The 23,367-nt window shown below is 39.3% G+C and overlaps 1 long non-coding RNA gene across 2 annotated transcripts in view; it reads left to right on the plus strand.

Annotated features, from left to right (window-relative positions):
- The first annotated feature begins 3,805 nt into the window (after window positions 1-3,805).
- LOC129489260 (uncharacterized) overlaps window positions 3,806-23,367 on the plus strand; it is a 40,070-nt gene continuing 20,508 nt past the window's right edge. For both annotated transcript variants that reach the window (XR_008659937.2, XR_010122460.1), the window contains exons 1-2: window positions 3,806-3,907; window positions 7,992-8,421. This is a non-coding gene — a long non-coding RNA (uncharacterized lncRNA). The remainder of the gene's footprint in view (window positions 3,908-7,991; window positions 8,422-23,367) is intronic.

The following is a 23,367-nucleotide window of genomic DNA, read 5'->3' on the forward strand; positions in this document are numbered from 1 at the left end:
TGAGTCCCAGCTGACTTGCAGTTCTATGAGCATTGGAATAGATGTTTATTGTTGCATGCCACTGAGTTTTGGGGCTGATTTTTTTTTACACAGCCTTTTCCTATTAAGTACTATTTCTTAATTCAAGTGGGAAATTTGTTGTTTATACTATTGCTTATGTTCAGTAATAATTCATCGAGTCAAAATTTAGCTGCCAGGAACCTTACTAATCTGTAGTGTAGCCAAGAATACAGAAGAGAGGACTATAGCTGTAACGAGTGGCCCAAATAGATATGATGTTCACACACTAATGCTCTTATATTTATTCCTAGGAGAATTCTTCAGACACTCAGGTGTACTTATTCTAATCCTTACATTCAATATAAAATCTTTGCTAGCTGGTTTCCTCATCATAAAAATGTAAAAGTGAGATAAAGTTTGTTCCAGTAGGCACATGAAAGGAAATACAGACAGCCTATGACTTGATGGCAAGTGGGAAAACCTACCAAGTGTAACGGTCTGGGATTTTCTGTGTGGATCCAGGAACCTGCCTACTTCTGGAGGTCCTGAGAGCAAATCCCAAAGCTGAGGTTCATAAAGATGCATACTCTTGGGGCATAAGGCAGCATGCTAGGGGTATAGAAAATGTGGGACTCATGTGAACACCTTTCTGAAATGTCTATTTTTTCCAGCTTTATTATAACTGGAATAGCAGGTCCTGTTTTTTTCTTTCTTTTAAGTACTAGTAAACTAAAAAGGGAGGAACTCCTTTTTTTTTTTTGTCAATTAAGGGCATCTGTCAACATCATTTGGTAATGGAAGGCTTTTTAAAATATTAACTAAATAAGAGGGATGTAAACCTCCTAAAAGAGGTCATTTGGCAAAGTTTCACTTTGAACCAATATTAGGGAACCATTGATTTAAATTATTGACTTCTCTTTTCAACAAGCAAAGATAAGATCTAGTATTAAATACAAAATTTAGATAATATTTTAAGATAAAAGTGGGGCATTTCATGACTCTTCTCTTGGAGACAGATGTTTACCCTTTTCTGCTGGTAGGAGAGGTTGTCTAGAAAAATTTGAGAGCTTTTGTTCTGTTATTAAATCAAGCTGATGTTAGCCTGTTTGAGAAAACAGGGAAATATATTACACATTTTAGAATGTAGCACACATTTCCTCAAATGGTTAAAATATAAATGATGATGATGCTTTAAATTTAGGAGTAAATTGTTGTTTACCTGGAAATGTAGCTATGGAGTCTCATTTGTTACCCATGTAATCTAGATAGCTGAGTCTCTATTGTATATCAATCAAGCAAATCTTACCTCTTCCAGGGAACTTCTAGTGAGACGTAGCAGTGAGTTAATTCATAGTGATTCTTAGAGCCAAAAAATGTGAGCTTGTGTCCAGGTCTGATCTCTATGTGGAAAGAAGAGAACATAGCATGCATGGAGAATGCTGAGGGCCAACTTGTCTTTTCCCCAGGCATTCCTCCTGGCTTGCAATTTCCTCCATTGGTGTGGTTACTATGACTTTTACAATGAAATACCACGCAAGGTAAGCCACACAGGCCACCAACATTTTCTACCATGTGCTAGGAAGAATGAGAGACACAAACATGGATTACTCCTGTCTTAAAGAGTTTGTAATGTAGATGGAGAAAGAAGGCAGATAAGAGACACTAAAACAAAACAATAAAGATAAGGCAGTAGTTAATTAATAACTAAACTATGTGTTCTCATTTCCAAGAGTTGTAGAAAGTTTGGGGAGGAGAGGTCTTGCAGGCCTGGAGTAGGAGGAAGGTTTCAGCATCTGAGGATTAGGCCTTGAGGTAGGGAATGATTTTAGGGAGTGGATAGAAGCAGAGAGATCATCCCAGGACCTTGTCACATTGGTAGTTGAAGACTTGAATGGCAGGAACCCAACAGAACGGTGGAAAATAACTTTGTATGGTTAGGATTGTGCCAGGATCTCAAGGGCATCAGAATTAGAATTAAAACAGAAGGAAATGGAAGGCTTTTGAGTAGGTAAGTGACCTGGTGATGAGGAAGGTTGATCTGAAGGTAGGAATGACAAGAGAGCAATAGTGAAATGTATACGTGAACCACTTTTTAACCCACAGGTTCTTCATTAATTTAGACAACTTAAGGGTACCCTGAGGAGATGAGATCAGGACCTTCAGATTACGAGACTCACGCCCTGCCGGCTGCACTAAGAGGGCCCTTGAGGAGATGAGATCAAACATAGATAAGCTTTCCTGTGTGTATATGTTGGTAAAAGGAGGTGGCGATTTGAGGTTGGGTAAATGTCCTAAGGATGATGGGACACTTGAGTGACCAATGCCACTTCACAATTTGACTTCAGGCACATTGGGGGAGTGCATTTGGTAAACAGTTTTAGGGGTCCTGAACAAGCCCTGGGCTCTTAGGAAGGCCAACCCCCTCCCTCCTCCAGAAAATTAGGAACGGATAATGCTAGATATTTTGTCTTTTAAAAGAAAGAGAATCAGTCCATGGTGGTAAAAACAATGGTTGTTAGGGATTGTCTTGCATCTTTTATACCTGCAGCAAAATTCTCCAACCCTGAGATCACTGTGGACAGCAGAAATGGACTTTTATGTAGCACTTTCTATGTTATTTCATTTAATCAAATACAAATGTCAACTCTGTGAGGCAAATATTGCTAGTTTCATTTAGCACACTAGGAGGTGAATGTTCAGGAAAGGTCACATGGTGATAAAAGCAAAACCAGGACTGCCATACCAGTCTTCTGACCACAAAATCTTTGCCCTTCTCTGTTCTTTTTTTCTCATAACATGGAAAGGGGAGCAAGCATTTCAGAAGACCCAAACTGCTGGAGAGAGTGAAATTCTGCATCAGGGAAAATAGCATTTTTGTTTAAGAACTCAAATAATGGAAAATAACAGCAATACATACTTGAATGTGTCCATTTATGCATTCCTCTTAGTCTCTATACAAAAAGTACTGTTTGAGATGAAAGTTCTCTGTACTCAAATATAGAGAACCAAAACCAGAATGTTTCAACTCTCAATCAAGAACTTACAGACATGAGACAGGAGAATCGCTTGAACCCGGGAGGTGGACGTTGCAGTGAGCCAAGATTGCGCCACTGCACTCCAGCCTGGGCAACAGAGTGAGACTCTGTCACAAAAAAAAAAAAAAAAGACTTACAGACACGGGACAGTGTTTTTCATAGTGTGTTCAGAGGAGGCCAGGCAGCAGGGGAGGGAATGAGGTGGGACCATCATGGTATCTGGTGCTCTTGACTTCTTCTCCCATCACAGATGCTCTGCTTTTTAAGACAAGTATTTGTTTTCACATATGTGTAAGATTTCCTTTGATAAAGGGTTATACAATTTAAAAACAGAGGGACAGTTTCCACGTCTAGTGTTTTTCTTTTCCCTCAAATGCCATCAGCTGAACAACTCAATTGGATTTGTTCTGAAATCAAACCTGGTTTTATGTTTGCTGCTACAAATGATACAAAGCAGAATATGTTATTCTATAAATGCAAGAAAATATGACCAAGATATTCAAATAATGACTAATATTCTTGCATAACCATTCAAGTGAGAGAAAAACTGACTCCAGCAGAAAAGCAGCCATGACAACCGCATAAATAATAGGCACTGTTTTGAGATCTTTTGGGTAAATGGAAGATGAACTTGCTCTCAGAAAACAAATGGCACAAAGAAATAAGTATTACATGCAGCAAGGACTCAGAGAGCACCTGGAAACATCACCATTGAGATCCTTCCTTTTTTTATTTTTCTCTCGTTATAGATAGGGTCTCAACCTGTTTACCCAGGCTGGAGTGCAGTGCTGTGATCATAGCTCACTGTAGCCTCAAATTCCCGATCTCAAGTAATCCTCTCACCTCAGCCTACTGAGTAGCTGGGACTATGGGTACGTGCCATCATGCTTGGCTAATTAATTTTTTTTTTTTTTTGTAGAGACGAGGTCTCATTATGTTGACCAGGCTGGTCTAAAACCTCCAGCTTCAAGCAATCCTCTTGCCTCAGCCTTCCAAAATGCTGGGATTACAGGCATGAGCCACTGCGTCTGGCATCATTGAGATCTTTATGGGAGAGTTTTAGGGATAAAATTCAGTAGAAAGCATCTGAACATTTAAAAAGTCCTTGATATAGGCCGGGCATGGTGGCTCATGCCTGTAATCCCAGCACTTTGGGAGGCCGAGGCGGCCGAATCACGAGGTCAGGAGATCGAGACCATCCTGGCTAACACGGTGAAACCTGTCTCCACTAAAAATACAAAAAATTAGCCAGGTGTGGTGGTGGGCGCCTGTAGTCCCAGCTACTCGGGAGGCTGAGGCAGGAGAATGACGTGAACCCGGGAGGCGGAACTTGCAGTGAGTCGAGATCGTGCCACTGCACTCTAGCCTGGGCAACAGAGTGAGACTCCATCTCAAAAAAAAAAAAAAAAAAAAAAAACGGCCTTGATATATATTCTTGGCATGGTTCTCCAAACTAGTTATTTTTTTGGTCTACCAAAACTCATCAAAATGTTATGAAAATGCTAATTTCTCCATAACATCACTAGCTGGGTATTAAGATTTTAAAAATCTTTGCAGCCACAGGTGTTTAAAAAACCCCAGTTGGAGGAGGTACACCTCTTTTCATCAACTGGTGCCCTGAGTTGCTGGCCATCATTACAAGAGCATGAAATTGTACAGAGAGGGCCTAGGAAAATTGTCCTAATTTGTGTCATTTTGTGGAAGTCAACAGCTAATCCTTCGGAATCAGGGCTTTCCATAGAGGATAGGTTCATTTAAATAAGTGTTATAGTTAGCAATCTATGACTGTGGAACAATCTGTGATAATTTGAACTTTTGAATAACCAACCACAGTATAATGTTTGAAAAGCTGTAAAAAAGACTTCATCACAACTCACAATTGAAGATGGAGACTTTTATAATTCTGCCCCAAAGTATTCCATTTTAAACATCCTATAGGTAAATAGAAGTAAATGGCATGTATTTAAATTGGATTTGTTCTCAAACCTGTTTCGACTTGAGCAATTGCTGCAATAAGATTTCCTTTAATATCTTCGTTTAACTGCCATTGGTTTAAAAAAAACCCTAACTGAAGCTATTTCTGAAATTGAAGATTGAACATAATTGATATTAAGTACCATTAAGCTCATTATTGGTCTTGTAAAGATATTTCTATATTCTCTGGGACAGATATCATCTCAGGGAAAAGAAAGTTCATTTATTGTACGTTTCCTCTATTCAATTCTATTCACCAAACTATGTCATGTAACGTGCTAGCCTCTGGGTACTGGAAAAATGAGGAATAAAGTTTCCTGAAGAAGCTAGGCCTAGAGGTGGATGGCATATGTACACGTTCACAAGAAAGAACGTGTTGTGATAGTTGCTGTAATAGAAGCACACATAATATAAGTGCTTGGAAACACAAACGCTGCTAATAATTCTGCAGTCACAGTAGGGGAAAAGGCGGAAAAAAGGTCAGGGAAACTAATAAGAAATGGCATGTCAGCTGGGCCTTAATTGATAAATGGGAGTTTGTCAGGTTGATAAGGGGAAAAGGGGATTACAGACAGTGGGAAGTCTGTCCAAAGGACTGAAGTTCAGAAAACTCAGGACATGGTAGGAAATCTGCTGTTTTTAGAGATATGACCACACGCACTGGGGAGAGGCTGCACACGAGCCTGGTAATCTTAACCAGGCAGATTGCAAACTGCATCTTTATTTGTTCATTGTGAATATTGTGCTACAGTGTACTTTTACTCAAAATCCTAGACTCATTAGACAGGCTCTCACTTCACTGCCTCTGTAAGGGATAGCATTTCATTTCTTCTAAGATGTATACAAAAGGAAAAGAAAGATTTTGAAAAGGAATTCCAATACATTTCTTTCCAACAACATTCATTTGTATTTGATTTTCTAAAAGAAACAGACATTCAGTGTATGGATCTGCAGAAATGTGTGTGATTTTACTAAAATATTTATTTCTACAGAACCATATCATTTCTATCAGCTCTTCCCTATTCTACAATAAAAAGTCCTTAAAATGAATGACAGGCCAATGGTACAGCATTATCTCCACTAGGGATTCTTAGATATTGTTTGTCAGTGTTTGAATAGTGGGTTTTTGCATGGGAAAAAGCAAATTGTGGGCTCTTAACAAAAAGCATCTCAGAGAATTCTTTTGATGATGATGAATTTTATCTTTGTATATGAGGTTATGCTGGGTGATTTCTAATGCATCTTTCTCTCTCTCTGACTCATTGTTTCCTCCCCCACCCCACCTCACTACCTCTTTGCTTGTGTACAGGGTAACAATAAAGTCTGGAAACATAATAACGTTATTTTATATGTATTTTACTATTAACCAGTCATTTCTTAACCTATGTCTCCTGACTTAGTGGCTAGCCTGTAGTTCTAAACTGACTGATGTTGAGATTAGTCAAATATATTTTGATAAAATGAGAAGCTTAAAAAGGATTGGCTTTATGTAAGTGGGGTTTACTTTGGTGGATCCCCTTGTCACTTTTGGGGCCTATTTTAGATAAGCTGATGTTTTCTCTCAGAAAGCAGCTATATTTGGTGCTCTATCTGTATTGATTGGTAAAGGGACCATTGAATTAAAACGAACAGTTCATGGTAGACCTGGCTACCATGGATATAGAATGGGATGATGGAAGCTAAGGTGGAGGCCATGAAAGACTGATGTCTACATATGGAGACTGTGAGCTTGACTCTGCACAGAATATTTCAGCTATATGTCTAGGGATAGGAGTTATATATCACTGTTGGCTACTCTATACTCTTCTGGCCATGAAGCAGAATACTTTGGAAAGTGTATGTTGAGCCTCTCTTAGGGTCCTGAAGATATCTAACTGTGTGTCCCAGTAAGGAGCTGCTAAGGGTGTTTCTCCTTTCTTATCCAATGTCCTCCAAGTCAGGCCACCAATAGCTTATACAAAAGCTTTGTGAAAACCGGGAAAAAGGTTATCCATCTGATACGGTTTGGCTCCGTGTCCCCACCCAAATCTCATCTTGTAGCTCCCAGAATTCTCATGTGTTGTGGGAGGGACCCAGTGGGAGGTAACTGAATCATGGGGGCAGGTCTTTCCCATGCTGTTCTCATGATAGCAGATAAGTCTCACAAGATCTGACAGTATTATAAGGTGGAGTTTCCCTATACAAGCTCTCTCTTTGCCTACTGCCATCCATGTAAGACATGACTTGCTCCTCCTTGCTTTCTGCCATGATTGTGAGGATTCCCCAGCCACGTGGAAATACAAGTCCAATTAAACCTCTTTTTTTTTTTAATTGCCCAGTCTCAGGTATGTCTATCAGCAGCATGAAAATGGACTAATATGCTGTCTTCTCTATGGTTCTGGGGGCATGGATTAGGGATGGAGCAGAAGAGGGATTTTAGGAACTTTGTGCTGAAAACAACCTATAAAATTACATATGATGGTTCTGTCTCCATTGTCTAGTGCCAGGCATCTCTGGGGTATTAATACTTAAGGGAGAATCCCACTGTCTACTTTTGGTTGAACATCTATTATATACTTATATAGGTAATTAGCATACTTTCTATGAGTACTGGATATATTTATAGTGTATATACTAAACTTAATCTGGAGGTACCATTTCAAGTTTTCTAGATTTTTCTAACTTCCTTTGTTTCATGTATGACAAACTTTAGTTATGATAACTTTAGTTATGAAGAAACTTCAGAAGATTTCACCCCATCTGTTTCTGATATTGATTATTCTAAATCAGAAAAGAGAGTGTGAATTCATAAAATATCTTGGTCAGTAAAGCAGATTGTCATGAGAGTCTATAGAAATTCACTTAGCATCCACAAGTCCAGAGGATGCAGTTACCATGCTGCTCAGTTGAGATGAGAGAGAGAAAATGTGTTCAGAAAGTCATATAACAACACCAATTCCAGGTTTACTTATGCTTCATATTTTTTTTTACTCTTTGTGGCAGGAAGAAAAAGGGAGTCTCCAAGACATCCACATTTGAATCCCTGGAACCTGTGAATATGTTACTTTATATGGCAAAAGGAACTTTGCAGGTGTGAGAACGGTTGAGGACCTTGAGATGGGGAGATCATCCTGGATTATTTGAGTAAGCCCAACTTCATCAAATGAGTTCTTAGAAGAACCTTTCCTCTGAGATGAGAGTCAGAGGGAGACGTGGCTATGGAAGAATGGTCAGAGAGCAATGCAAAGTTGCTGGCTTTGAAGATGGAAGAAGGGGCCATGAGCCAAGAAATATGGTTGGTTTCTAGGAGCTGGAAGAGGCAAGAAGACATATTCTCCTCTAGACCCTCCAGAAGAAATGCAGCCTCACTGACACCTTAATTTTAGCCCTGAAAGACCCATTTCAGAACTCTGACCTACAGAACTGTAAGATGGTAAGTTTATAGTGTTTTAAGCCACTACATTTGTGGTAATTTATTATAGCAGTAACAGAAAATCAATACATGCTTTACACAGGTAGTACTAAATTACATATTGCAGGTTTATGTTTGCTTGAGTACAGCTCTTTCTTTATTTTTAGAGATAGCACCTTGCTCTGTCACCTGGCTGGAGTGCAGCAGTGTGATGACGGCTCACTGGAGCCTCGAATTCCTGGGCTTAATCCATCTTCCCACCTATGTCTCTCATGTAGCTAGGACGAGATGCATGTGCCAGCATACTTGGCTAATTTTTTTGGCTTTTTTTTTTTTCTGTAGAGATGGGGTCTCACTATTTTTCTCAAGCTGATCTCAAACTCCTGTGCTCAAGCAATCCTCCTGCATTGGCCCTGCCAAAGTTCTGGGATTACAGGTATAAGCCACCACACCTGGCTGGACAGCTCTTTCAAGGACTTTCTGTTTTTAATTTAAAATCTAATTTTAATTTTAATTTAGCTTTTTAAAATTAAAACAATATACTTTGAACATCTGTGCATCAAAAGACCCTACCAACAGTGTGAAGAGGTAATCGATGGCATGGGAGAAAATATTTGTGGATTATATATCTTATAAGGGATTAATATCCCGAATAAATAAAGAACTCCTACAAATAAACAACAAAAAACCAAGCAACTTGATTAAAAAATAGGCAAAGAATTGAATAGAGATTTCTCTAAAGAAGATATACAAATGGCCAATATACACATAAAAAGATGCTCAAAGTCACTAATCATTAGGGAAAGGCAAATCAAAATCTCAATGCAAATCAAAATCACTTCATATGCATTAGGATGGCTATTATTAAAAAAACAGAAGCTAAAACTGTCAGTGAGAATGGGTATGAAGTTACTTGAAGTTATTCCAATGCATTGTTAGTGGGAATGTAAAATCATGCAGCTGCTGTGGAAAACAGTATGATGATTCAGCAAAAAATTAAACAGAATTACTTTATGATCTAGCAGTTTCACTTCTGGGTATATACCTAAGAGAACTGAAAGCAGAGGCACAAACAGATATATGTACACTCATGTTTATAGCAGCATTATCACAATAGCCAAAGTTGGAGATGAACCAAATATCCATTGACAGATGAATGGTAAACAATACATGCTCTATACATACAATGGAATATTATTCGGCCTTAAAAAGGAATGAAATTGGCCAGGCATGGTGGCTCACGCCTGTAATTTCCGCACTTTGGGAGGCCAAGGCAGGTGGATCACAAGGTCAGGAGTTCAAGACCAGTCTGGCCAAAATGGTGAAGCCTCGTCTCTACTAAAAATAAAAAAATTAGCTGGGCATGGTGGCAAGCACCTGTAATCCCAGCTGCTTGGGAGGCTGAGGCAGAGAATTGCTTGAACCTGGGAGGTGGAGGTTGCAATGAGCTGAGATTGTACCACTACACTCCAGCCTGGGTGACAAAAAAAAAAAAAAAAAAGAAAAAGGAACGAAACTGAGGATCCCAGATTGAAGATGGCCAAGTAGGAACAGCTCCAGTCTGCAGCTCCTAGCAAGATCAATGCAGAAGGTGGGTGGTTTCTGCATTTCCAACTGAGGTACACAGCTCATCTCATTGGCACTGGTTAGACAGTAGGTGCAGCTCACGGAGGGCTAGCCAAAGCAGAGTGGGGCATCATCTCACCCAGGAAGTGCAAGGGGTCGGGGAACTCCCTCCCCTAGCCAAGGGAAGCTGTAAGGGACTGTGCCATGAGGGATGTAGCTGTTGCACAGATACCACGCTTTTCCCATGGTCTTTGCAACCCACAGACCAGGAGATTCCCTTGGGTGCCTACCCCACCAGGGCTCTGGGTTTCAAGCACAAAACTGGGTGGCCATTTGGGCAGATGCTGAGCTAGCTGCAGGAGTTTTTTTTTTTCATACCCTAGTGGCGCCTGGAATGCCAGTGAGGCAGATCTGTTCACTCCACTGGAAAGGTGGCTGAAGCCCATGGAGCCCAGCAAGCTAAGATCTGCTGGCTTGAAATTCTCACTGCCAGCACAGTAGTCTGAAGTCGACCTGGGACACTCGAGCTTGGTTGGGGGAGGGGTGTCTGCCATTACTGAGGCTTGAGTAGGTGGTTTTCCCTTCACCATGTAAACAAAGCTGCCTGAAAGTTTGAACTGGGCGGAGCCCACTGCAGCTTGGCAAAGCCACTGTAGCCAGACTGCCTCTCTAGATTCTTCCTCTCTGGGCAGGGCATCTCTGAAAGAAAGGCAGCAGCCCCAGTCAGGGGCTTATAGATAAAACTTTCATCTGCCTGGGATAGAGCACCTGGGGGAAGGGGTGGCTGTGGACACAGCTTCAGCAGACTTAAAAGTTCCTGCCTGGTGACTCTGAAGTGGGCAGCAGATCTCCCAGCACAGAGCTCGAGTTCTGCTAAGGGGCAGACTGCATCCTCAAGTGGGTCCCTGACCCCTGTGCCTACTGACTGGGAGACACTTCCCAGCCAGGGTCGACAGACACCTCACACAGGAGAGCTCCAGCTGGCATTTGGCGAATGCCCCTCTGGGACAAAACTTCCAGAGGAAGGAACAGGCAGCAGTCTGCTATTCTGCAGTCTCCACTGGTGATACCCCAGGCAAACAGGTTCTGGAGTGGACCTCCAGCAGACCTGCAGCAGAGGGACCTGACTGTTAGAAGGAAAACTAACAAACAGAAAGGAATAGCATCAACATCATCAAACAGGATGTCCACACAAACCCCGTCCAAAAGTCACCAACATCAAAGACCAAAGGTAGATAAATCCACAAAGATGAGGAAAAACCAGTGCAAAAAAGCTGAAAACTCCAAAAACCAGAAGGCCTCTTCTCCTCCAAAGGATCACAACTCCTCACCAGCAAGGGATGGAAAATGAGCTTGACGAATTGACAGAAGTAGGCTTCAGAAGGTGGGTAATAACAAATTCCTCTGAGCTAAAGGAGCATGTTCTAACCCAACGCAAGGAAGCTAAGAACCTTGATAAAAGGTTAGAGGAATTGCTAACTAGAATAACCAGTTTAGAGAAGAACATAAATGGCCTGATGGAGCTGCGAATCACAGCATGAGAACTTTGTGAAGCACACACAAGTATCAGTAGCCAAATCGATCAAGCAGAATTTGAAAGGATGTCAGAGATTGAAGATCAACTTAATGAAATAAAGCATGAAGACAATATTAGAGAAAAAAGAATGAAAAGGAAAAAACAGAGCCTCCAGGAAATATGGGACTATGTGAAAAGACCAAACCTATGTTTGATTAGTGTACCTGAAAGTGACGGGGAGAATGTAACCAACTTGGAAAACACTCTTCAGGATATTATCCAGGAGAACTTCCCCAACCTAGCAAGACAGGCCAACATTCAAATTCAGGAAATACAGGGAACACCACAAAAACAACAGGTGCTGGAGAGGATGTGGAGAAATAGGAACACTTTTACACTGTTGGTGGGACTGTAAACTAGTTCAACCATTGTGGAGGTCAGTGTGGCAATTCCTCAGGGATCTAGAACTAGAAATACTATTTGACCCAGCCATCCCATTACTGGGTATACACCCAAAGGACTATAAATCATGCTGCTATAAAGACACATGCACACGTATGTTTATTGCGGCACTATTCACAATAGCAAAGAGTTGGAACCAACCCAAATGTCCAACAACGATAGACTGGATTAAGAAAATGTGGCACATATACACCATGAAATACTATGCAGCCATAAAAAATGATGAGTTCATGTCCTTTGTAGGGACATGGATGAAACTGGGAAACATCATTCTCAGTAAACTATCGCAAGGACAAAAAACCAAACACCGCATGTTCTCACTCATAGGTGGGAATTGAACAATGAGAACTCATGGACACAGGAAGGGGAACATCACACTCCGGGGACTGTTGTGGGGTGGGGGGAGGGTGGAGGGACAGCATTAGGAGATATACCTAATGCTAAATGACGAGTTAATGGGTGCAGCAAACCAACATGGCACATGGATTCATATGTAACAAACCTGCACATTGTGCACATGTACCCTAAAACCTAAAGTATAATAAAAAAAAAAAAAAGATACTTCTCAAGAAGAGCAACCCCAACCCCAAGACACATAGTCATCAGATTCACCAAGGCTGAAATGAAGGAAAAAATGTTAAGGGCACCCAGAGAGAAAGGTTGGGTTACCCACAAAGCGAAGCCCATCAGACTAACAGCAGATCTCTCTGCAGAAACCCTAAAAGCCAGAAGAGAGTAGGGGCCAATATTCAGCATTCTTAAAAAAAAAAAAAAAGAATTTTCAACCCAGAATTTCACATCCAGCCAAACTAAGCTTTGTAAGTGAAGGAGAAATAAAATCCTTTACAGACAAGTAAATGCTGAGAGATTTTTGTCTCACCACCAGGCCTGCCTTACAAGAGCTCCCAAAGGAAGCACTAAATATGGAAAGGAAAAACTGGTACCAGCCACTGCAAAAACATACCAAATAAAGACCACCAACACTATAAAGAAACTGCATCAACTAACAGGCAAAATAACCAGCTAGTATCATAATGACAAGATCAAATTCACACATAACAATAATAACCTTAAATGTAAATGGGCTAAATGCCCAATTAAAAGACACAGACTGGCAAATTGGATAAAGAGTCAAGACCCATCAGTGTGCTGTATTCAGGAGACCCATCTCATGTGCAAAGACGCATATAGGCTTGAAATAAAGGGATGGAGGAATATTTACCAAGCAAATGGAAATCAAAAAATTTAAAAAAGGAGGAGTTGCAATCCTAGTCTTTGATAAAACAGACTTTAAACCAACAAAGATAAAAAAGACAAAGAAGGGTGTTACATAATGGTAAAGGGAATAATGCAACAAAAACAGCTAACTATCATAAATATATATGCACCTAATACAGGAGCACCCAGATTCATAAAGCAAGTTCTTAGAGACCTACATAGAGACTTAGACTCCCACACAATAATAGTGGGAGACTTTAACACCCTACTATCAATATTAGATCAATGAGACAGAAAATTAACAAGGATATTCAGGACTTGAACTCAGCTCGAGACTAAGCAAACCTAATAGACATCTACAGAACTCTTCACCCCAAATCAAGAGAATATACATTCTTCTCAGCACTACATTGCACTTATTCTAAAATTGACCACATAATTGGAAGTAAAACACTCCTCAGCAAATGCAAAAGAATGGAAATAATAACAAACAGTTTCTCAGACCACAGTGCAATCAAATTAGAACTCAGGATTAAGAAATTCACTCAAAACCACACAACTACATGGAAACTGAACAACCTGCTCCTGAATGACTACTGGATAAATAACGAAATTAAGACAGAAATAAATAAGTTCTTTGCAACCAATGAGAGCAAAGACACAACATACCAGAATCTCTGGGACACAGCTAGAGGGAAATTTATAGCACTAAATGCCCACAGGAGAAAGCAGGAAAGATCTAAAATCGACACCCTAACATCACAATTAAAAGAACTAGAGAAGCAAGATCAAACAAATGCAAAAGCTAGCAGAAGACAAGAAATAAGTAGGATCAGAGCAGAAATGAAGGAGATAGACACAAAATCCCTTCAAAAAATCAATGAATCCAGGAGCTGGTTTTTTGAAAAGATTAACAAAATAGATAGACCACTAGCCAGACTAATAAAGAAGAAAAGAGAGAAGAATCAAATAGACACAATAACAAATGACAAAGGGGATATTACCACTGATCACAGAAATACAAACTACCATCAGAGAATACTATAAACACCTCCACACAAATAAATTAGAAAATCTAGAAGAAGTGGATAAATTCCTGGACACATACATGCTCCCAAGACTAAGCCAGGAAGAAGTCGAATCTCTGAATAGACCAATAACAAGTTCTGAAACTGAGGCAGTAATTAATGGCCTACCAACCAAAAAAACCCAGGACCAGATTCACAGTCGAATTCTACCAGAGGTACAAAGAGGATCTGGTAACATTCCTTCTGAAACTATTCCAGACAATACAAAAAGAGGGCCTGAGGCCAGCATCATCCTGATACCAAAACCTGGCAGAGACACAACAAAAAAAGAAAATTTCAGGCCAATATCTCTGATGAACTTCTATGTGAAAATCCTCAAAAAAATAATGGCAAACTGAATCCAGCAGCACATCAAAAAGCTTACCCACCACGATCAAGTTGGCTTCAACCCTGGGATACAAGGCTGGTTCAACATATGCAAATAAATAAACACAATCAATCACATAAACAGAACCAAAGACAATAACCACATGATTATCTCAGTAGATGCAGAAAAGGCCTTTGATAAAATTCAACACCTATTCATGCTAAAAACTCTCAATAAACTATGTATTGATGGAACATATCTCAAAATAATATGAGCTATTTATGACAAACCCACAGCCAATATCATACTGAATGGGCAAAAGCTGGAAGCATTCCTTTTGAAAACTAGCACAAGGCAAGGATGCCCTCTCTCACCACTCCTATTCAACATAGTATTAGAACTTCTGGCCAGGGCAATCAGGCAAGAGAAAGAAATGAAGGGTATCCAAATAGGAAGAGAGGAAGTCAAATTGCCTCTGTTTGCAGATGACATAATTGTATATTTCGAAAATCCCATCATCTCAGCCCCAAATCTCCTTAAGCTGATAAGCAACTTCAGCAAAATCTCAGGTTACAAAATCAATCTGCAAAAATCACAAGCATTCCTATACATCAATAATAGACAAACAGAGAGCCAAATCCTGAGTGAACTCCCATTCACAATTCCTACAAAGAGAATAAAATACCTAGGAATAAAACTTATAAGGGATGCGAAGGACCTCTTCAAGGAGAACTACAAACCACTGCTCAAGGAAATAAGAGAGGACACAAACAAATGGAAAAACATTCCATGCTCATGGATAGGATGAATCAATATTGTGAAAATGGCCATACTGCCCAAAGTAATTTATAGATTCAATGCTATTCCCATCAAGCTACCATTGGCTTTTTTCACAGAATTAGAAAAAACTACTTTAAATTTCATATGGAACCAAAAAAGAGCCCATATAGCCAAGACAATCCTAAGCAAAAGAACAAAGCTGGAGGCATCACGCTACCTGACTTCAAACTATACTACAAGTCTACAGTAACCAAAACAGCATGGTACTGGTACCAAAACAGACATATAAACCAATGGAACAGAACAGACGCCTCAAAAATAATGCCACACATCTACAGCCATCTGATCTTTGACAAACCTGACAAAAACAAGCAATGAGGAAAAGATTCCCTATTTAATAAATGGTGTTGGGAAAACTGGCTAGCCATATGCAGAAAACTGAAATTGGATCCCTTCCTTACACCTTATACAAAAATTAACTCAAGATGGGTTAAATACTTAAACGTAAGTCCTAAAACCATAAAAACCCTAGAAGAAAACCTAGGCAATACCATTCAGGACATAGGCATGTGCAAAGACTTCATGACTAAAACACCAAAAGCAATGGTAACAAAAGCCAAAATTGACAAATGAGATCTAATTAAACTAAAGAGCTTCTGCACAGCAAAAGTAACTATCATCAGAGTGAAACAGCAACCTACAGAATGGGGGAAAATTTTTGCAATCTATCCATCTGACAAAGGGCTAATATCCAGAATCTACAAAGAACTTAAAGAAATTTACAAGAAAAAAGTGGGCAAAGGATATGAACAGACACTTCTCAAAAGAAGACATTTATGCAGCCAAAAAACATATGAAAAAAAGTGCATCATCACTGGTCATTAGAGAAATGCAAATCAAAACCACAATGAGATACCATCTCACACCAGTTAGAATGGCGATCATTAAAAAGTCAGGAAACAACAGATGCTGGAGAGGATGTGAAGCAATCGAAACGCTTTTACACTGTTGATGGGAGTATAAATTAGTTCAACCATTGGGGAAGACAGTGTGGTGATTCCTCAAGGATCTAGAACCAGAAATACCATTTGACCCAGCCATCCCATTACTAGGTATATACCCAAAGGATTATAAATCATTCTACTATAAAGCCACATGCACATGTATGTTTATTGCAGCGCTGTTCACAATAACAAAGACTTGGAACCAACCCAAATGCCCATCAATGATAGACTGGATTAAGAAAATGTGGCACATATACACCATGGAATATTATGCAGCCATAAAAAAGGATGAGCTCATGTCCTTTGCAGGGACATGGATGAAGCTGGAAACCATCATTCTCAGCAAACTAACACAGGAACAGAAAACCAAACACTGTGTGTTCTCACTCATAAGTGGGAGTTGAACAGTGAGAACACATGGACACAGGGAGGGAACATCACATACCAGGGCATGTTGGGGTGTGGGGGCTTAGGGGAGGGATAGCATTCAGAGAAATACTTAATGTGGATGACAGGTTGATGGGTGCAGCAAACCACCATGGAACGTGTATACCTATGTAACAAACCTGCACGTTCTGCCCATGTATCCCAGAACTTAAAATATAATACAATATAAATAAATAACAAAAAAGAATGAAACTTTGACACCTTCTGTAATACAGATAAGCCTTGCAGATATTATTCTAGGTGAAATAAAGCAGACATGAAAAGATGACTATTCTATGATGCTTATCTCTGAGAGATACCTAAAGTAGTCAAATTCACAGAGACAAAAAGTAGCATGGTGGTTGCCAGGGGCTGGAAGAAGGGGGAATGGGAGTTATTGTTTAATGAGCAAGGAGTTTAGTTTAGAAAGATCAAAAAGTTCTGGAGATAGATGGTGGTGATGATTTCATAGCAATGTGAATGTACTTAATGCCGCTGAGCTGTACACTTAAAATGGTAAACTTTATGTTATGTATATTATGCCAAATTTAAAAAAGTAACATTCTTTGAGAAAAGGAACCTAAATGAGATCAGTTCAGGCACATTTCAGAAATGATAAGGAAAGCATAGCAATAGAGAGGGGTCTTTAGAGCAGTGATTCTCAGCTAGGGGGAGATTTTTATTTCCTAGAGGACATTGTGCAATATCTGGAAACTTATTTGGTTGTCACAGTTGAAGGTTGCTCCTGGCATCTAGTGGGTAGAGGTAGGGATGCTGCTAAACATCGCTGATGAGATGTACAGAACAGCCCCTCCACTACAAAGAATTATCTAGCCCCAAATTTCAATAGCACTGAGGGTAAGAAACTGTGTTGTAGAGATATTGGGTAACGTGGTTGAATAGAGTTAAAGGGACTGATGAGAAGAGTATCTTAAATGGTAAGCCAGGGAGTTTGTAGTGCATGCAATGGGTAATACATTCTTTAAATTGGGGGAAGGAGGACTTAACAGCGATTGAGAAAGGTTCATCATAGGAGGATGGATGAGATGCAAAGAAAGATTAAAAGCGGGAGACCAGATAGGCAGTTGCTGTGGTAATCTAGTACGGTGTAGAAAAATCTATAATGCTCCATGTCATTTCATATGGCAGACATTGCTCTAAGGGCTTCACATGTTTTAACTTACATTGTTCTCATAATATTTCTGTGTTATAATCATCATTCTCAATTTAAAGAAGAGGAAAGGAACAGAGTAAGTGCCAAAGGTCATTAAAGGATGGATGGAGCTGGGCTTTGAACCCAGGAAATACATGCTGCCTTTTTTTTTAATAGGTGGTACTTCTTTTTAATGCCTGGATACATCACCTTTTTTCTCGGTTGGAAAATTAGGTTTATGGTTAAGTAGGATGAGGGAATTATCTAAACTTTCCTACCTCCTTTCTACATTAGGATGAGTTTGAGGAAGATGGAGACAGTTGAGAAGACAGCAACCAGCTTTTTGAAATTTAGAAAATTGCTTGCAGGGAAGATTAGATTGAGAGTGGGTGCATTAAACATATAGATTGGAGGAGGTGAATAATCAGGGAGAGATTGCAATTTCTCACCCACAAGCTCTCAAATTCTGACTCTCCAAAAGCTTCAGCAGGCTGTAGATGCCATTTCACTGACATGCATCAAACTTGAAAAACACAATCTAGGCCAGGATTGTCACTCCACCTCCTACTCCCCAGTAACACACACTCATCTTGAGCACTTCCCACTCAATAATCCTTTCCCATGAAAAGGAAGATGGCCATGCCCTGCTGTGATGGTCTGTGAGCTTGTTTAGGGAATGAAGTGGCCTGTGCCACTGAGGAAGAAGAGAGGAGAGAAAAGGGATTCTTTATTTCATTGAAAGCACATCATACTTGACTCCTTGCCTGCGCTTTGTAATTAGTATTGCAGTTTGCTGTAGCTCTGAAGATCTAGGAAAGGCTAAAAAGCTTCTGGCCCAATTAGTGTTTTCTCCTAAAGAGATTTAAGACCAGAAAAGCAGCTGTTTTAGTCTTAATTCTCTTACTAATACATTATTTAATCTTGGACAATATTACTGTATTCATCATTATTGCACTGCCTGCTTTTCCATGCAACATCTCTTGATATTCATATTAGGCTGCTGGAGAAGGCAAAGCAGATATTATTAGCAGTTTTTTTTCCAATAAGAAAAACTGAACTTCTGAAAGGGTACATGATCTACTTAGGGTCACCCTGCTAGGAGGTGGCAAGGCTGGACCATGAGTGTGATTTCACTCACTTCCAATTCATTTGTTCTGGTATCACTGCTTCTCTAACCCTAGGGTGCATAAGAGTCACCTAAAGAGTTTATTAACATTCGGATTCCTGGTATATATTCCTAGGCATAGCATCTGTATTATTGTGGAATGATACTATAGTATCTATTTCTATAGTATCTCTATTATTATAGTAATAACAGTATGGAGATAGTATCTCTATACTAGCTTAGTAGGCCTGGGGTGGGATCTGAGAATTTTCATATTAATGATGTTGAAGTGCAGTCCATTTTCAAAGTGACACTGCTTTATACTATACTGATGTACCTCTCTGTACCTCAGTTTCCTCATCTGTTAAAGACAAATGATAATAACCAGCTGTCTTCATTTTTGGGATTACTATTGGGACTGCGGTGAATTAAAGATGGCTACAAGTACTCTGCATCTCCTCCCATCAGGAGGAATAATACATCTCCTTGCCTCTTGAATCTGGGCTGGCCTGGTGAATTGTTCTAATGAATCGAAGTGACATTTGACTTCCAAGCAAGACCTCAAGTAGCCTGGCAGCTTCCACTCTTGCCCTCGTAGAACCCTGAAATCACCATGCAGAGAGGCCTAGGCAAGAGCTTGTGGTGACAGAGACCCAGCTAACCACCCCGGCATGTGAGTGAGACCCTCCAGGATCTTCCTACAGTTAACTGAGGCTGCATGAGTGAGATTGTGAGAAATAATAAATTGTTGTGTTAAGCCACTAGACTTGTGGAAGGGTTTGTTATGTAGCAGTAGACAGTTCAAATGAAGATAAAATGAATAATAATTATGAAAATATTTTGAAATTACAGTAGCACAAATTCTCAAAGAATAAAGCTTTTTCATAATAATAAAATCAACTGTGCTAAAAATTAACAAAGCAGACCAAAGATTTAAAATCAATTTTAAGAATAGAATAAACATTGAATAAAACAGAAATCTATGAATACATAGTGATAAAAATAGATAAATGAGTGAATGAATGGAAGATTAGAGGACTCTTCTGTCCACTAAGTGTAGAGGAAGAAGTGGAGTTGGAAAATCAGCATTTTGTAACTGTATGGTAAAGATTGGTTGGAGCAAGTCACCCACGGATGCTAAATCTATGGGGAAAGTATGATGAAGATGATATTTGCTTGCTCTCAATGTATCTTCCTATGGATTGTTACTAATTACAAAAGAAAAATCCCTAATTACACAGAAGAAAGACCTTACAATACCGTGACCGGGTAATCAAAATTAAAATCACCAATGAGGGTAGATGAATATCGTGTGCTTCTAGATGTGATACCATGAGAAGGATAAAAACATTACTGGGGATGTGTAACCTGAATCTACTCTTGAGGAAACAGATAAACTCAAATTGAGGATATTCTATGAAATAACTCACTTGCATTATTCGAAAATTAAAATATCATGAAAGATATAGAAAAGCTGAGAAATTCCTCCAGATGAAGGGAGACCAAAGAGACATGGCAACTAAATACAATACATGATCTTAAGTGGATCCTGTACCTGAGGGGGAAAAATGGCATAAGGGACGTTATGAGAATATTTGAAAAGATTGGAATATAGACTGCAGATAAGGTAAAAATATGGTATCAACATTAAATTCTCTGAATTTGAAAACTGTTCTGTAGTATGTAAACCAAATATTCTTGGTCTTAGAAAATGAACATTCATTTATCAAGGAGCAAAGGGTCATGTTGTAGCAATCTACTCTCAAATAGTTTAGAAAAATAAATTACATGCACATACATGAGATGGAGTAAGAGATGATAAAGCAAATGTGGCAAAATGTTAAAAGTTAATGCATCTTGCTAAAGAATAGATGAGTTATTCAAGCTATTATTGCAACTTTTCTGTGAGTTTGAAAATGTGTTGAAACAAAATGCTACAGAAAGTATATAGGTGGATATATTTTTGATCTTCAAGTGAAGATGAACTTTGCAAGCTTAGCAAAAGGAAGAAACAAATTATTGATAGATTTGATCACATTAAAAAGCAGTAAAATCATTAACAAAATTAAAAAACAAAATATAGGCTAGGAAAATATTTGCAATAAAAATAACACAAGAATATAATTAAAGTTGTAAATATGAAGAGCTCATAAAAATTGTAGTAGGTAAACAAAGAAAGATATTCAAAAAAATCAAAGAAAAAATACTAACCAGTGTTAGAAAATTTATTCTTACAAGTAACACAAAAATGCGAATGAAAAAGATACATGCCTTTTCACTCATGGAATTAGCAAAGATGGAAAATGATAATACTCAATGCTGTCAATGATGTAGCATGGTGAGCACTTATAGTGGTAACTGTGAATCTGTACAATCTGGAAAGCAATTTGGCAGTACATATAAAGAATTTTAAATGTGTTTTTACTCTTGATCCAGTATTAAATTCTAGAAATTCATCTTATGGAAAGAATCAAAAATCCAAACAACAGTTTATACATAAAAACATTCTTTGTAGCATTGTTTATGTTATTTCAAATTTTCATAGTCCAGGAGGAAGTTAAGTAAATTAGTTTCACATGATGTTAGTAAAAAGTTTTCAATAACATGGGGGCTGTGATGGTTAATATTGAGTGTCAACTTCACTGGATTGAAGGATGCAAAGTATTGTTCCTGGGTATGTCTGTGAGGGTGGTACCAAAGGAGATAAACATTTGAGTCAGTGGACTGGGAGTGGCAGACCCACCCTCAATCTGGGTGGGCACCATCTAATCAGCTGCCAGCCTGACTAGAATAAAGCAGGCAGAAGGCGGAAAGAGCAGACTTGCTGAGTCCTCTGGCTTTCATCTGTCTCCCATGTTGGATACTTCCTGCCCTCAAACATCGTACTCCAAGTTCTTCCGTTTTTGGACTCTTGGACTTACATCAGTGGTTTGCCAGGGGCTCTAGGGTCTTTGGCCACAGACTGAAGGCTGCACTGTTGGCTTCCCTGCTTTTGAGTTTTGGGGACTCAGACTGGCTTCCTTGCTCCTCAGCTTGCAGATGGCCTATTAACCTTGTGATCGTGAGAGTCAACGCTCCTTAAACTCCCTTTCGTATATACATCTATCCTGTTAGTCCTATCCCTCTAGAGAACCCTGACTAATACAGGGGCTTACTGGATAATACATTATTCAAAATGAAAGTATACTCTTAAAAGACTAAATGGGATTAAAACAGAATATTAGCAGTGATCTGAAGGTAAGGGTCCTAGCAGGTAACAGTTGACATCCTCAGTAAGGTTTAGCTGAAGAAAGTTTAAAGAAGGGATGATTTGTAGAGATGTGCACAGAGTTATGGGAATCAGAAGGCAAAGATGATACATCCAGGGACTTCACAGCAGAGGACAGGGCTACCACTCCCGCCCAGTCTTGAAGGAGCCAAGAGCAGGGATGATTACCAGAGACTGGAAAAAGCTGAAGCTGTGAAAGATCCTAAACCAGCTCTTTTCCTACACTCTGATGTCGTGAGCTCCTGGTTGAGGACATGATATGAAAAGCCTGGGTAATGCAGTCCTTAGGGATCAGACTTCTGGTATACAGAGCAGGGCAGAGAAGAATGGTGAATGGATCTAGCAATCCAAACAGAAATTAACCAGCACAAGTACTATCTCTGGCTGGAATATTGTGAATGCTTAGTATTTTCTTTTTATCTACTAACCTGTAAAACTCCTGGCCCTGGCGTGAACACGCTTTGCCTATGAGAAGTTGCATAACAAAAGGCATATAGGTTACAAATTATTTTCTCTCTCTCAAGCTATCATTACAAACAATTTTAAATGTAAAATTTGTATTAAGAAAGACATGCTTATATTTTTCTAACCTATTTGTTATGATGTTCTTCACCACTTAACTTTCCCCTCATAACACCTCTTTCTTGATTTCCTGTATTGTGTGTCTTTTCCTTATACTATTTGTATATTTTGTAAGGAAGCTTCTGACAATGACAACAAAAATCCCATAGGAATGTCTGCTTTATGAATGGCTGTGACTGCCTAAAGCACTTCACTGTTGTAGAAACAACAGAAGTAACGGCTTTGATTTGGTCAAAGCCAATTAGGACAAGGGCAGGCTACTTCCTATCTTCCCCACACCTGAGGAAATGCAGTTCTCAGAATTCCCCTGGTGATTGTTGAGTTGGAGAAAGGTTCAATGTAGATAAGAACATTGCTTTCCTATTTTTAGGACCACTGTGACTATGATGAATGTTTTGTCTAGGATCACCTTTCAAACTGGCCAAATGTTCATATATCTATAATTTGGAAGCACAGCTATAATATCAAAATCCAAATTCATTTTGGCTGAGC

The sequence above is a fragment of the Symphalangus syndactylus genome, chromosome 9, assembly GCF_028878055.3.
Source record: "Symphalangus syndactylus isolate Jambi chromosome 9, NHGRI_mSymSyn1-v2.1_pri, whole genome shotgun sequence".
Classification (NCBI taxonomy): Eukaryota; Metazoa; Chordata; class Mammalia; order Primates; family Hylobatidae; genus Symphalangus; species Symphalangus syndactylus.